Raw genomic sequence first — 15,281 nt, forward strand, 5'->3', positions numbered from 1 at the left:
TTCTATGTGACTCTGCCAAGTTACTTCACCAGAGTGTACTCTTGGACAGTTCCTAAAAAGGGACACTTGTGTCCAGTGGGCTGTCCCTGGCAATTAGCACATGCATGCAAAGCTTTCGGGTATGAACCCTTTCTCAATACTAAATACATACATATACACAAAGCAACTGCTTTTATACAGGCCTAGTAGTCATGTGACTGCAGCCAAAGTCACATGACTTATTCAAATGTACAATTTAAAAAAATTTAAAGAAACACACTGCAAAAAAGCATTTGTTAAAAAAGAAACTAGACATATACATATATATGATCACATTTCAAAACAATATCTAGCACATAGATATTGTTTTGAAATGTGATCATATATATGTATATGTCTAGTTTCTTTTTTAACAAATGCTTTTTTGCAGTGTGTTTCTTTAAATTTTTTTAAATTGTACATTTGAATAAGTCATGTGACTTTGGCTGCAGTCACATGACTACTAGGCCTGTATAAAAGCAGTTGCTTTGTGTATATGTATGTATTTAGTATTGAGAAAGGGTTCATACCCGAAAGCTTTGCGTCATAAAGTGATTTGTTCTCAGCATTCCTTGTGTGATTTTGGATCTTTTTGCAGTTTGTTTTTCTACAATTAGCACATGCATTACAGCTTTTGTCTTTGAATTCTTGCACCTTTCACATAGGCACTAATGAGTATTTCACTATACGCTATTTGAGTATGAATTCCACACATATCTTATAGTTTATTGGATTGCCAGGTGCATTTTCATTAAATGTGGGCTTCAGTGGAAGAGTGGTTTACTCTTTCTAATACTAAGTCTGTTTTCAATGTCAGAATGTTTTATTTTGTTTAAAAATGGATGTCAGCTTTTTTTTCTGTAAAATGTGAAATATATTTTAAACGAAATCTAAATGTCCATGATAATTGTAAAAGTAAGGAAGAAAATATTATATACAGTAACATGTTGAACAGTGTTTATGGTAATTATTGTGAAACATCCATGTAGTAAAATATTTCTGTGGCTGGTGGTGGCTCATTCATTATGCCGCATAGAGTCCCATTTGTCCACAATTTGCCTTTAACTGTGGAGCTGTATGCTGCAACAATGTAACATTATTAGCCATTCAAATAAGTTTGACTTGAACTGATTAATGTCAGAGAGGATAGCTATTGTTGATGAAGTTGACGTAGAGACACGTCAAAAATGAAATGTAGATGTCCTGGAAATATGTAACCCTCCCGGGGGAAAAAAATAGTATGTTGACTACAATAACAGTTCTGATTTTTGCATGACTTGTTGGTTGCTGAACAAAAGCTACTGCAAATTTATATTATCTTTAATTATTTTGCTTTATTCATAGCACTAAGGCTTGAATTACTTCTTTACTGGGTGTGGATTGTGTAATATAGTCCAAACATGTTGCAATTTAGTACTATATTATGCTATTTGTCAGATCATATAGTCTGCATTATTTGGAGTGATGCTCATAACTACTGGATCTGCAGCATCCATTATGTAGTTATTGTTGCATATTACTGTCATACAGTTTTCTCTACAATATAGATGATGTAGATGAGGGTAAGGTGGTTCACACAGCCTATCTAGATCTCAACAAGGCTTTCGACACCATCCTCAACTCTGGAATTATAGATAAACTCATGAAACTAGGTATAAATCCCTATGTCACAAGATGGGTTGCCAACTGGCTCCCTGACAGAACCCACACTGTGAAAGTAGCAGACTCTAAATCCAACTTCAGACCAGTGCCAAGTGGAGTACCACAGGGTTCAGTCCTGGGTCCTCTCCTGTTTTGTATCTGCTTCTCTGAAGTACAGGCTAACACAGAAGGTCTTTGGCTAACAAAGTTCACAGATGACTGCAAACTAGGAGCCATAATCAAAACTCCTAATGATGTGGACATCCTACAAAAGGGCCTCACTGAGACAGATGCCTGGTGTCAAAGCCATGGCCTCAAGCTCAATGCCAAAAAGTGCATTGTCATCCCTTTTGGTAAAAACTCTGTACCCATACCCACATAGGTGGTAGTCTACTTAACACCACAAGTGTGATAAGAGACCTTGGGACACAGGTGGATGGTAGTCTCTCCTTTGATAATCACTTTGCCACAGTAGTCAGGAAATCTTTTTGCATGGCACACCTCATCACAAAAGGTTTCTCATCCAGGAAAAAAGAGGTCATTGTTCCCCACTACTCATCACTTATTAGACCCATTATAGAATACAGTGCCCCTTTTGCCTCATAGAAACAGACAACTGGTGCCAGAGCCATGGCCTCAAGCTAAACGCCAAAAAGTGTATAGTCATCCCCTTTGGCAAAAACAAAGTGCCCACAAATTACCACATAGGTGGTAATCCATTAAGTACAGAAGAAGTAATTAGGGACCTGGGGACCCAAGTTGATAGCAATCTCTCATTTGACAACCACGTGGCCAAAGTGGTTAGAAAAACATTTTATATAGCCCACCTAATCATGAAGGTATTCACATCTAGATTAGGGGAGGTCATCGTGCCTCTTTACTCATCCCTCATCTGGCCCATAATCAAGTACAATGCCCCTTTTGGGATGTACCTTACCAAACACCTGCAGCAACTGGAAAGACGCCAAAAGTACCTCACCAAGAGGATCAAAGGGCTCAAACAGATGCCATATGCTGCCTGGTTAAAGAAACTCCAGCTCTACTCAGTGGCATACCGCCTGCTCAGAGGCGACCTGTGCCTGACGTATAAAGCCATGTCCAACCCGGAATTAAGGGACATGCTGCACCTCAAAAAATCCAAATCCCATCGAGCTACATGCTCAAGAGACTTGCACCTCAACACTGAAATAAATAGGACATGCTGGAGGGACAGATTCATAACCCAGAGGCTCCCTTCACTCTGGAATAAAATCCCAGTCCAGGTTAGGCAGAGTCCCTCATTGACTCTCTTCAAGAGGAATCTTAATGAGTGGATGGGAGATCATAGGTTTACCCCGGGTATCACTTCTGTGTCACTGTTAGACAGAGGCACAGTATACTAACCTCAAAAAAGGGCATAGCAAAATTAATTTAAAATGGGTGGCGAAAGCCAGACATACTCTGGCTAGGCTTATAAATGCCCTAGGGCAGATAGCCTAGTATGAACCTATGAACCTATGAACCTCACAAGACATCTACAACAACTGGAAAGCCGCAGAAATACCTCACAAAGAGGATCACCAGCCGCAAACAGATGCCCTACGCAGACCATCTCAAAAAACTCCAGCTTTACTCCATCGCATATCGCCTATTCAGAGGCGATCTCTGCCTGACATACAAAGCTATGTCAAACCCAGAGCTGTTGGACATGCTTTATAGGTTCATAGGACATGCTTTATAGGTTCATAGGTTGGTACTAGGCTATCGGCCTTAGGGCCTATACAAACTTAGCCATACCAATTCCCTGGCTATTTCTTCCCACACTATTTACTTCCCTGGATCCCTGTCTAGCAGGGTGACTGATGTGATCCCCGGGGTGAATTTCTTTTCTCCCATCCAATCATCAAGGTTCCTTTTGAAAAGGGCCAAAGAGGTGCTCTGCTTGACATGTATGGGAAGTCTATTCCAGAGTCTGGGGAGTCTCTGGGTCAGGAACCTATCCCTCCAGCATGTTTTGTTTATTGTGACGACAAGGTTTAGATCCCTGGCGTGTGTGGCTCTGAGGGATTGGGATTTCTTTAAGTGTAGCATGTCCAGCAGCTCTGGGTTTGACATGGCCTTGTATGTTAAGCAGAGATCACCTCGGAGTAGACAATATGCGACAGATTATAGCTGGAATTTTTAGGTGGTCAGCATAGGGCATCTGCTTTAGGCCTGTGATTCTTTTAGTGAGGTATTTCTGCGGCCTTTCCAGTTGTTACAGATGTCTTGAGAGGTACATACCAAATGGGGCATTGTATTCTATAATGGGTCTAATGAGGGATAGGTACAGTGGGACAATGACCTCTTTTTTTTCTGGATGAAAAGCCCTTAGTGATGAGGTGTGCCACATAGAAGGATTTCCTGACTGTTGTGGCGATGTGGTTATTGAAGGTGAGACTGTCCACCTGTGTCCCTAAGTCTGTTATCACACTTTCGGTGTTTAGTGCACTGCCACCTATGTTGTAATTCACGGGTACATGTTTTTTCCCAAAGGGGATAATTATACATTTCATTGCATTGAGCTTGAGCCCATGGCTCTGGCACCAAGCATCTGTTTCTGTGAGGCCCTTTTGTATTGTATCCACATTATTTGGGGATTCAATAATGGCTCCCAGTTTGCAGTCATCTGCGAACTTTGTTAGCCAGAGTCCCTTAGTGTTGGCCTGTACTACAGAGAAGTAGATGCCAAACAAGAGAGGTCCCAGGACTGAACCCTGAGGTACTCCACTTGTCACTTGTCTGGGGCTGGATTTGGAGTCAGCTACTTTTACAGTTTGGATTCTGTTAGTAAGCCAGTTGGCAACCCATCGAGTGACATAGAGATTAATGCCCAGCTTAGTAAGTTTGTCTATGATTCCAGAGTGGGGGATGGCGTCAAAGGCCTTGGCAAGGTCCAGGTAGGCTGTGTGGACTGCCTTACCCTTGTCCACGGTTCTGGAGACTGATTTGAAGAAATCAAAAGTTCAGGAGACAAGATCGTCCCTTCACAAACCCAGACTGGGTGGGGTCCAGTGTTTGAAGGTTGCCAATGTCTTTGTTTATAAGTTCCATGATAATACGTTCCATGGCCTTGTAGATCAGGCTCATCAGACTGATGGGGCAGTAGTTCCCGGGATCCAAGTTGGATCCCCCCTTATGGAGTGGGATAACTGTACCTGTGTGCCACTCAGTGGGCACGAAGCCTGAGGTGAGGGTATGACTAAACATGACACTTAGGTGAGGTGCCAGTTCATTTTGTAGTGCAGGTAGTACACAGCCCGGGATGTCATCTGGTCCCATGGATGCTGTATTACCTGTGTAGCCGTTATTATTGGAATTTGGCAATCTTCCAGTATTGAGATGGGCCATTTAGGGGGTGAGGGGGGGGGGTGAAGTTGGCACTAAACCGATCTGCCAGGATATTGGCAATATCCTTGGGATCAGTATATTAATGCCATTCTGTTGTAGCTCAGAGCAGATCTGAGCATTGCCATTTAGATTCTTGACATAGTTATAGAATGCCTTGTGGTTGTCTTTGGAATCTTTGGCAATTTTATTTTTGTAACTAGCTTTGGAGGATTTTATGAGGGATCTCAGCTTCTTACTGAGGCTGGTAAGGGAGTTTTTTGCATCCTGGGATTTTCCTCTTTACTGCAACAGTTTCTTCCTTTTGTTGTAAAGTTTGTTTATGACAGGGGACCACCAGATTGGCTTCCTTTTTTTAGAGGAGAGCATCTTGGTTCTATTTGGGATGGCACGATTCATGCATGAGTGTATGTGCTTGTATAGTGCCTTAGTGTAGGACTCAGCAGTCGAACTTTCAGTTCCCATCTGCATAGGTGTCATGAAGTTTGTAACTTCTGATTTGAGTAGCATGAAGTTGGCTTTGGAGAAGTTTTTTATGGAGGTTTCCTTACTGGGGGTGGGGGTGGGATGTGGATGTTAAGGGTGATTAGCTTATGGTCTGATCTGACCAACGAGGGGATGACCATAGGTGTGGAGCATCGATTTCCCATGTTGGCAATGACCAGGTCTAGGATATTGGAGCCTCTGGTGGGACTATGGATTAGTTGATCCAGGGCATTGGAATTTATAAATTCCAAGAACCATTGGGCAAATGTGTTGGTACATGAGTAGTTTTCCCAGTTAATGGCAGGGTCATTGAAATCACCCAGTATTAGGGTGTTTGGTTGTATATTAATATTTTCCAGTATGTTTAGAAAGGTGTAGTGAGAATCTTGGGGCATGGTGGGGGATCTGTAGCAAGCTACAATTTGGATTGCAGTCTTACCTAGTGTTAGTTGCACATGGAGTATTTCAGACGCATTGCTTTGGGCAACTAACCTGGTGGTGTGAATATCCTTGGTGAATATGGACACTCCTCCACCTTTAATGTTTCGATCCTGGCTTGGTGGCCAAAAAGTGTGATAAGAGTTGTAGCCTGGTATTGCAGGGGTGCTTTCTGGAGCCTTGAACCAGGTCTCAGTTACTGCACAGATATTGATATTCTCCATTTTTAGGAGTGCCTCGAGAGAGTGCATTTTGAGGTTTAGACTTCTTGCATTGAGTAGCATTACCTTCAGATTTTGCATGCTTGTACCTGTTATGGTGGTGGTTTTGTCCTTTGAACTTTGCCTAAAAAAGGCACTATAGGGGTGGCAAGAGCCTTAGCCAGTAACCTGAATCCCAGGGGCGACAGGTGCAGACCATCTCTGGCAAAGCATCATGGTCTGTCGATCATGTCATCCCAGGCAGACAGATACTGGCTCCCCTTTGAATGACACCAGAAGCTTAGCCAATTGTTGAAGTCAATCGTTTTGTCCTTATATTGTGGTATCATTCTGAGCCGAGGCAGGATGCTACTCAGGGCTAGGGTCATACCTGCCTATGCCACATGATCCGAGAGCTCTTCCATGTCTCTTTTCATATAGTCCAGGGAGGTACGTCTCAAGTTATTCACTCCAACATGGACAATGACAGAGTCAGATTTGCACTTGTTGTGTAGTGACTTGAGTGCATGAGTTATGTGGTGGATCTTGGCACCCGACAGGCAGGTCATTGTAATTTTCTCCTTGTTCAGCCTGGTGAATGGGATATCAGTGTTCCTGCCTATAGAGTCACCTATGACTAAAGTGTTAGGTACGTTGTCTTGCCTTAGGGGTTGTTGCTGGGTGGCACACTGGTGTTGTGAGCTATGTGACACTTTGGTTGTGATTGGTGTTTCCATTTCAGCTTTGGAGGTCCTTGTTGCTTGGGTAAGTTACAGTTAAGTGCCTCTGCATATGTGGATTTAGTGTTGCTATGTGTGAGTGTTGGTGGTGTGAGTTTAGAAGGGCTATGTGTTGCTTGAGGTGTAGTGCTGATGTTAACCTTCTCCTCTTGACTGTCTAGCACAATCTTGGGTGGAGAGAGCTTTGCTTCCAGTTTGGTTATGTAAGTGCATCTCTCACAGGTTGTTGTGTTGGATGGTAGGAGAGGGGTGTCTGCGTACATGAGGCAATTGCTGCATTGCCCCAGTATGCCCAGATTCACCAGGTGGTCAGGAGAAATCAATGGAAGCTGACCCTTGGACATGCCTGGTTTGGTGCTTTTTTTGAAAAGTACAGGAGCTGTTTTCCCTTACCTTAGCAAGGTACTTTGCATTTATAGGCTGTTTAGCACCTATGATTAATTTCTCCTTATTAATAAGGAGAGTTGAGTGCTTGTATCAGTTTAAGGCTTCCTAGTGCTTAAGGAAATCCCAATCCCTCTGAGCTACATGCTGTAGGGACCTAAATCTTGCCACCACAATAAACACAACATGCTGGATGGATAGATTCCTGTCCCAAGGACTTCCCATACTCTGGAACAAACTACCTATCTATATCAAACAAAGCTCCTCATTAGCTCTCTTCAAGAAAAATCTTGATGATTGGATGGGAGATAGGAAATTCTCCCTGGGGATCACTTCTGTGGCTCTGTTCGACAGGCGCACAGGAAAATAATTTTCTTGGGTGGCAAAAGCCAGGGTACCTTTTTGGCTAGGCTTATATAGACCCTAGGGCCAATAGCCAATACCTACCTATGAACCTATATGAGAAAGTAAAGATCTTCTGCATTAAGCTAAAAACTGTTACTCTGGCAGTTGGTGCAAACCTCCAACTTGTTAATGAGCCACTTCCTGTGGTTTGAATATTTCTACCTTCATTTACTTACTTTGTGACACTGAGAACAGAGATGTGGCTGGCTCACAAAGCACCCTCCGACAGACTGCTCACTGCAGTATGAAGCACATGCCATCTCCCAGATATGCCCCTCCCAAAAGAGCTAACAAAATAAAAAAATAAAAAAAGAAACACTCTGATAGACTAGTCATGTCAGTCAGAAGCACACACCCTCTCCCAGGCATGGCCTCTCCCTAGCTGTTTATTGGAAGAGAAAAAAAAAAAAGAAACACTCCAATAGACTGCTCATGCAGTCCGAACCACATGACCCCTCTACCTGCAATAGCACAAAAAAGTTACTTTCTGTACTGGTATTTCAGAAATGCTAGTACAGAAAGAATACAGAAATGGCACTTAGTGTGTGTCATCTAACAGGTTGCAATCAGGGCACATGCCCCCTTCCCTCCACCCTTGCCATGCTACTGACTGAGAATGTCACTTAACCAGATAGTGCTTTGGAGCAATTGGGAATTTGGGTTAGGCTCCTTTGGTCTCCAGGATTATACACCTAGTAACTATCAATTGCTGTCATTATTTGCCAACCATGCCCTATTGTATAGCTAATCTAGTTCAGGGAATATTATGGCAATATCAATAGTGCACCAGTTTTTTAATGCTGCATAGACAATCAATTTTTCAAGGGCTTCAGGAACTGCATTTGTAGATGAGGCACTTAAATGCAAAGTTGTTTGAAAGCAGCAGCCTCTGCATTAGTAATAGTTTCCTTTATTGAAGGATTGAGATGACTTTTACTTTTGCAGAAGGTGAGTATGTTATCAGATGGTTAATATTTCTTATGCTGTCACAGATTTCATAGGTTCATAGGTAGGCACTAGGCTATCGGCCCAAGGGCCTAAGTAAGCCTAACCAAAAAGGTTCCCTGGCTTACGCCACCCAAGAAAGTTATTTTCCTGTGCCCCTGTCAAGCAGAGCCACAGAAGTGATCCCTGGGGTGTATTTCCTATTTCCCATCCACTCATCAAGATTTTGCTTGAAGAGTGCTAATGAGGAACTTTGCTTTACATAGATAGGTAGCTTGTTCCAGAGTATGGGAAGTCTCTGGGACAGGAATGTATCCCTCCAGCATGTCCTGTTTATTGTGGTGACAAGGTTTAGGTCCCTAGAGCATGTAGCTCAGAGGGATTGGGATTTCTTTAGTTGTAGCATGTCCAACAGCTCTGGGTTTGACATAGCTTTATATGTTAGGCATAGATCACCTCATAGTAGGCAATATGCGATGGAGTAAAGCTGGAGTTTTTTGAGATGGTCAGTGTAGGGCATCTGTTTGAGGCCAGTAATCCTCTTTGTGACTTACTTCTGTGGACTTTGCAGCTGCTGCAGATGTCTTGTGAGGTACATTCCAAAAGGGTCTCTGTAGTCTATAATGGGTCTAATGAGTGTCGAGTAGAGGGGAGCAATGACCTCTTTTTTCCTGGATGAGAACCCTTTTGTGATGAGGTATGACAAGTAGAAGGATTTCCTGACTACTGTGGTGATGTGATTATCAAATGAGAGACTACTGTCTACCTGGGTCCCAAGGTCTCTTATCACACATTCGGTGTTAAGTAGAGTGCCGCCTATGTGGTAGTTCATGGGTACAGAGTTTTTTCCAAAGGGGATGACAATGCACTTTTTGGCATTGAGCTTGGCTCTGACAACAGGAATCTGTCTCAGTGAGGCCCTTCTGTAGGATGTCCACATCATTTGGGGACTCGACTATAGCTCCTAGTTTGCAGTCATCTGTGAACTTTGTTAGCTAAAGGCCTTCTGTGTTAGCATGTAGTTCAGAGAAGTAGATACCAAACAGGAGAGGTCCCAGGACTAAACCCTGTGGTACTCCACTTGTCACTGGTTTGAAGTCAGATTTGGAGTCTACAACTTTTACAGTGTGGGTTCTGTCAGTGAGCCAGTTGGCAACCCATCTTGTGACGTACGGATTTATACCTAGTTTAGTGAGTTTAGCTATAATTCCAGAATGGGGGATGGTGTCGAAAGCCTTGGCGAGGTCAAGATAGGCTGTGTGAACCACCTTACCCTTGTCTACGGCTTTGGTGACTGCCTCAAAGAAGTTGATCAGGTTCAGGAGGCATGATCTGCCTTTCACAAACCCGAACTGGGTGGGGTCCAAAATTTAGAGGTTACTAATGTCTTTGTTTATGAGTTCTATGATAATACATTCCATGTCCGTACAGACCAGGCTCGTTAGGCTAATAGGGTGATAGTTCCCAGTGGCGGCTGGTGACTTCAAATCAAAGGGGGGCTGCAGGAGACAGCTGAATGGGTAGGATCAATGGGAAGGGGTGTGACCAACTAGAAAGGGGAGGAGCTATGCTCAAAACCACAAAAATTAACTAAATACACTGCCCTGGGTGCCAAACCATCATTATGAGAGTCCAATCAAGACAAAATTAAGTGTAGAAAAATAAAAATATTTCAATGCATTGGCTGCATGACAGCTTACTTAATATCTAGATGGAAACAAAAAGGTTGCGAGGCATGAAAAAAAAATACCTTTTAAATACATTAATGGAATGCCAGTCAAAATCAAGTATAAGAAAAACAAGCAGCACTCAACTCAAACCACTTCTTGCACTGCAGTTCTAATTATAATTTATATTCAGCTTTATTAAAGTACAAAGTAACATGCTGAAAGTGGAAATCTCTGATGCCCCCACTTGTAAAAATGTTTCTTATCCAAAAAAAGACCTGCTGCCTGACAACTATCTACTTGTTTCATGGGGAAAACATGATCAAAGTAAAAAATGAAAAGCAAATAAGAAATAAGCTCAAGATACATTGCTTAAAAGGATTACTGTACAGGTTATGGATCACACGATTGGCATTCTGTTTAGTTTACGGGTAAAGCCTGCAGAGATGACTGGAAATCTCCAAGTGTAATGAGCGTCTTAAAATAATGTAATCCTGTCCTTTATTACAAATACTGTCATATGCATTTCAATACCCAAGGCTTATACATTATCTAGTTAAGTATTCTCTACATGGCAACAACAGAAAGGCTTTCAATGTTGGGAATTCTTTAACAGTATGCTTATTAAAGCTTTCTTGCATTTTTACGATCTCAGCCAAGCTTACCTGATGGTCATTAAAGTATTGCTACTTAAACACAGAGCAACAGGCACTTTGAGTAGTAAGCATAAATCAACAGTACAAAAAATATGACAGAAACCAGACCATTCTGCAAAAATCAAGGACAGATGAAAAGCCACTCTAGCACTTGTATCTACCTTGGATGGGGGGGATACTCTGCACATTTACACTGCATAACTACTCCTTGCCTTGCTTCAACGCATCCAGTCACTACATGGGGGAGTAGGGTGCAACAAGTATGTCACAATTTGAAATGTCTCTGGCTGACTGTGATGGCCCTGACACATTTGTCATACCTCTCAACCTCAGAGCAAGAAATCTGGACAAAGCCATATAAAGAAGTGGGACAAAGGCCCAAAAATAAGGACAATTTTTAAATAGTGCTCTTATAGACTTAGAAAGATAATAGAATAGGTCTTGCATTAGTATGAATTTTCTGAATGGTATGAAATCTGCAACTCAAATGTCTGTCATTATTTTCTAACTTCAGTCTTTAATGATTTGTCACTAATTTGCCAATAAAAAACACAGTTTTATGAAAAATGGACCAAAAATGTGATGTAAAATATAAAATAGCCACACACTACAGCTGGGAACCTGTCAAAGAAGGGACACTTTAATATTAGTACTGCTAACGTCAGCAGCTGACAAAATAAAATAATCTACATCCATTTCTGAAATAAAAGTAATCTATAACTCTGATTATTACAGTTATTTCTTAATTGTAAACCCTCCATGTTTTCTTCCAAAATTGCTATTTTGCGGAGGGATTATTAGGGGGAAGAGCAACATTTTGAGCCAAAATCAGGGACAGTTGAAGGTTTGGCTATCCCTAATTCTATAAAGCAATTTATTTGCATGTACCTCTCAACCTGTTAATGCAATAAATCTGGACAAGGCCAAATATATTGGGGGAACATATAAACAGTACTAAAAATTGCTCTTGTATAAACTGAGACAGTTGATAGAACAACAGGTCTTACTTTAGCATGCATTTTTCTGAAGGTTATGAAGTCTGAAACTCAGTGTGTCATTATTTAGTGACTTAATTCCTAAATTATTTGCCAGAAAACCACAAATTTTATGAGGAACAAACCAAAAATAAGAAGCAAAAATCTATTTATTCTTTGAAAATTTGGACAGTTGGGAGGTATAGTTCAGCTGGGGCTGTCTAAGTTTGCCGCCCTTCCCCCTCACAAAATCATGGTCGAATGGAGCCTCCCCCTGCAGCCATTCCAGTGTTCCATTACTTGGCTATTTCACTCCATTTGCCATAAACACTAATGTGCATACTGATTTACTTCTATGATGATTTGGACTTCATTTGAAAGTTTTATTTTGCATTTTACAGCACAAACACTAAGACATCTGCTAAACAAACTTAGCATTAAAACTTCTCTGCCTTGAAACTCACATTAATTGAAACAGCATTGAAACCCACATTCAAAGAAAATACATTTTACCAGTGGCAGATAAAGATTAATTCTGGGCTGTTTTCAAATCATAGGCCCCTTGCCTATTGTTTTGAACATTTTTCCAGTAAATTATGAAACAAAACACATGCACCAATAATGACAAAACTGCCCAATTCAGAACATCTTTCCAGTAAACAATGAAACAAAATGCATGCACCCATAATGACAAAACTGCCCAGTTCAGAACATTTCTCTCATAAAAGTCTACTCAAACTTCTACAGTCCACCATTATCAGTAAATATGCACAATTCTACAGTCCACCATTATCAGTAAATATGCACAATCTCTGAAGAAGTAAAAAAGTCATCTAAATAATTCCACATTAAATAAATCTGTAACTAATGAAGAGGTTGCTGGTAGCAAACACCTTTATATTTCATGGTTTCATTGAAAAATAAAGTGTCTGATGCCCCTGAGGAATAAATTGCCTATATTACATTAAAAATGATAAGCTAGTAATATTGCAATAGGAAATGGATGGTAAACTGATAACAGGCTCACAGTTAGTATCATAACTTTTTCAGTATGGCAGCATTCACCCCTTGTGGGAGTAGAACCAACAACCTTCTGCATCAAAAGCAAGTACACAACCTGTTGTGCTATTAACAATGCAAGCTAACTTAGCATAAGCAGCACTAAACTTCTCTTCCCCTGCAACTCTCAGCTCCTTGTAAAATCTACTCAATACTCAACTGCATCTCAACTTCACAGCACAAGAAATCTGGAAAAAGCCAAATCTATTGGAGGGGAGGGTCAAAAGCCCAAAAACCAGGGACACATTAAGCATTGCTTGTATAATCTTGGAAAGTTGCTAGAATAAAATGCTGTGTTACCACCATACATTTTACTGCCAAGGTCCCTGTGCAAAAGAGTCAGAGCAACATACCACTATGCCAAATCAGCTGCTTTGTGAAAGAAAAATGCTGTGTTACCACCATACATTTTACTACCAATGTCCCTATGCAAAACAGTCAGAGCAACATACCACTATGCCAAATCACCTGCTTTGTGAAAGAAAAATGCTGTGTTACCACCATACATTTTACTGCCAAGGTCCCTGTGCAAAACAGTCAGAGCAACATACCACTACGTCAAATCAGCTGCTTTGTGAAAGAGCAGAAGACTGAAACTTAAATGGCTGTCATTTAATGAATTCAGTTCTCACCATAGCTGTCAACCTCTTAGCACAAAACACGTGGACAAACCCAGCAATGAGGGAATACAGCCCTCAAACATATTCAGTGAATTCAGTTCTTGCCACAGCTGTCAACCTTAGCACAAAAAACCTGGACAAAGCTAATAATGGGGTAATACAGTCCCATAAATAAGGACAAATTTCAAATATTCATCTTATAAACTTAGAAAATTGCTAGAATAAAAGGCTGTGTTACTATGTATTTTCTGAAGAATATGAAGTGTGAAATTCAAATGCCTGTCAATTTTACTTCTGATGGAACAAAAACAATTTTCAGCAGAGGCTCAGGGAGAAATACTGCAGACACATGTCTTTGTGAAATGGCAGGACACCAGAGCAAATCCACACAAACACAGGGATGAGATGCAGATTCCACACAGAAGGAACCCCAGCCAAGAATCAAACCAGAAAACCTATAGCTATGAGGCAACAGTGCTACCACTGCACCATCAAATATGTAAGGAATTAAACGTTCAGAAACCTGAAGTCTGAAATTCAAATGCCTGCCAATTTTATTTAACATTTGTTAATCAGGACAGTCTGACTTGGAACAAAAAAACAATTTTCAGCAGAGGCCCAGGAAGAAATAATGCAGACATGTCTTTGTAACATGGGAGGACCCAAAAGCAAACCCACACAAACACAGGGAGGAGATGCAGACCCCACACAGAAGGCACCCCAGCCATGAATCAAACCTGAGAGCCTGCAGCTGTGAAGCAACAATGCTACCACTGCACCATGAACTATCAAGCATTGCAACATTTAGAAACCGCAGATATTATGAGGAACAGATCAGATCAAATATGAGGCAAAAATATGCAATTTATTTTTTACAAATGGTGGTGGGTAGGGAATTCAGGTACTTAATACCTGCATACAAGGTACAGGGTTCAAGCCTGAGGTATTCCCTACCACACCATGAGTTTGTTCTAGCCACCAGTATATAGCAACTGGGGCATTTTCACACCCCCCCGCTTACCTGGAGCGATGTGGATCCCATCTCTTTGTGCCATTAAATAAATCCATAGCTGTCTGCGATCCGATAGCGGTTAGTGCATTACAAACCTGCCCATGCATTGCGTCCGTTGGAGCACATCCACCACGTGAGATGTTCTTCCCCTGATGAGACGCCAGCCTGCCGACGTTGGAGTCTGATCCGTTTCCAGTGACAGTCTATGCAGTTACAACTGCATAGACTTCTGGGATCTCTGCTCTTCCATGTTTTCCAGTCCGGACTGCTGCTGAAACAGTCTGCGCATGCTCCAGACTGTCTCAGCAGCAGTCTGGACTAGTGCGCATGCGCGAAAGTCCGCAAATTGTAATTTTTTGTTTTATTTTTATTTTCTTTAATTATCTTTTATTTTCTTTAATTTTACAGCTGGGGGGTGCTGCAGTCCAGCAGTCCAATAGCACGAGCTGCCCCTGATAGTTCCTGAGATCAGTGGTGCTTCCCCCTTTGTGGAGTGGGATAACTGTCGCTGTGTGCCATTCAGTGGGCACAAAGCCTGACATGAGGCTATTTTCTATCAAGCCGTGCTGCTGATGGCTGGATCTTATGGCATGCTGCTAGTGATCTTTATACAATTTCATGTAGTTCATCCAAAGCATGCAACTTTAATTTTTTATAACAGTAAGGGATG

Source organism: Protopterus annectens, chromosome 5.part0 (assembly GCF_019279795.1).
Source record: "Protopterus annectens isolate FY-2018-M chromosome 5.part0, PAN1.0, whole genome shotgun sequence".
NCBI lineage: Eukaryota > Metazoa > Chordata > Ceratodontiformes > Protopteridae > Protopterus > Protopterus annectens.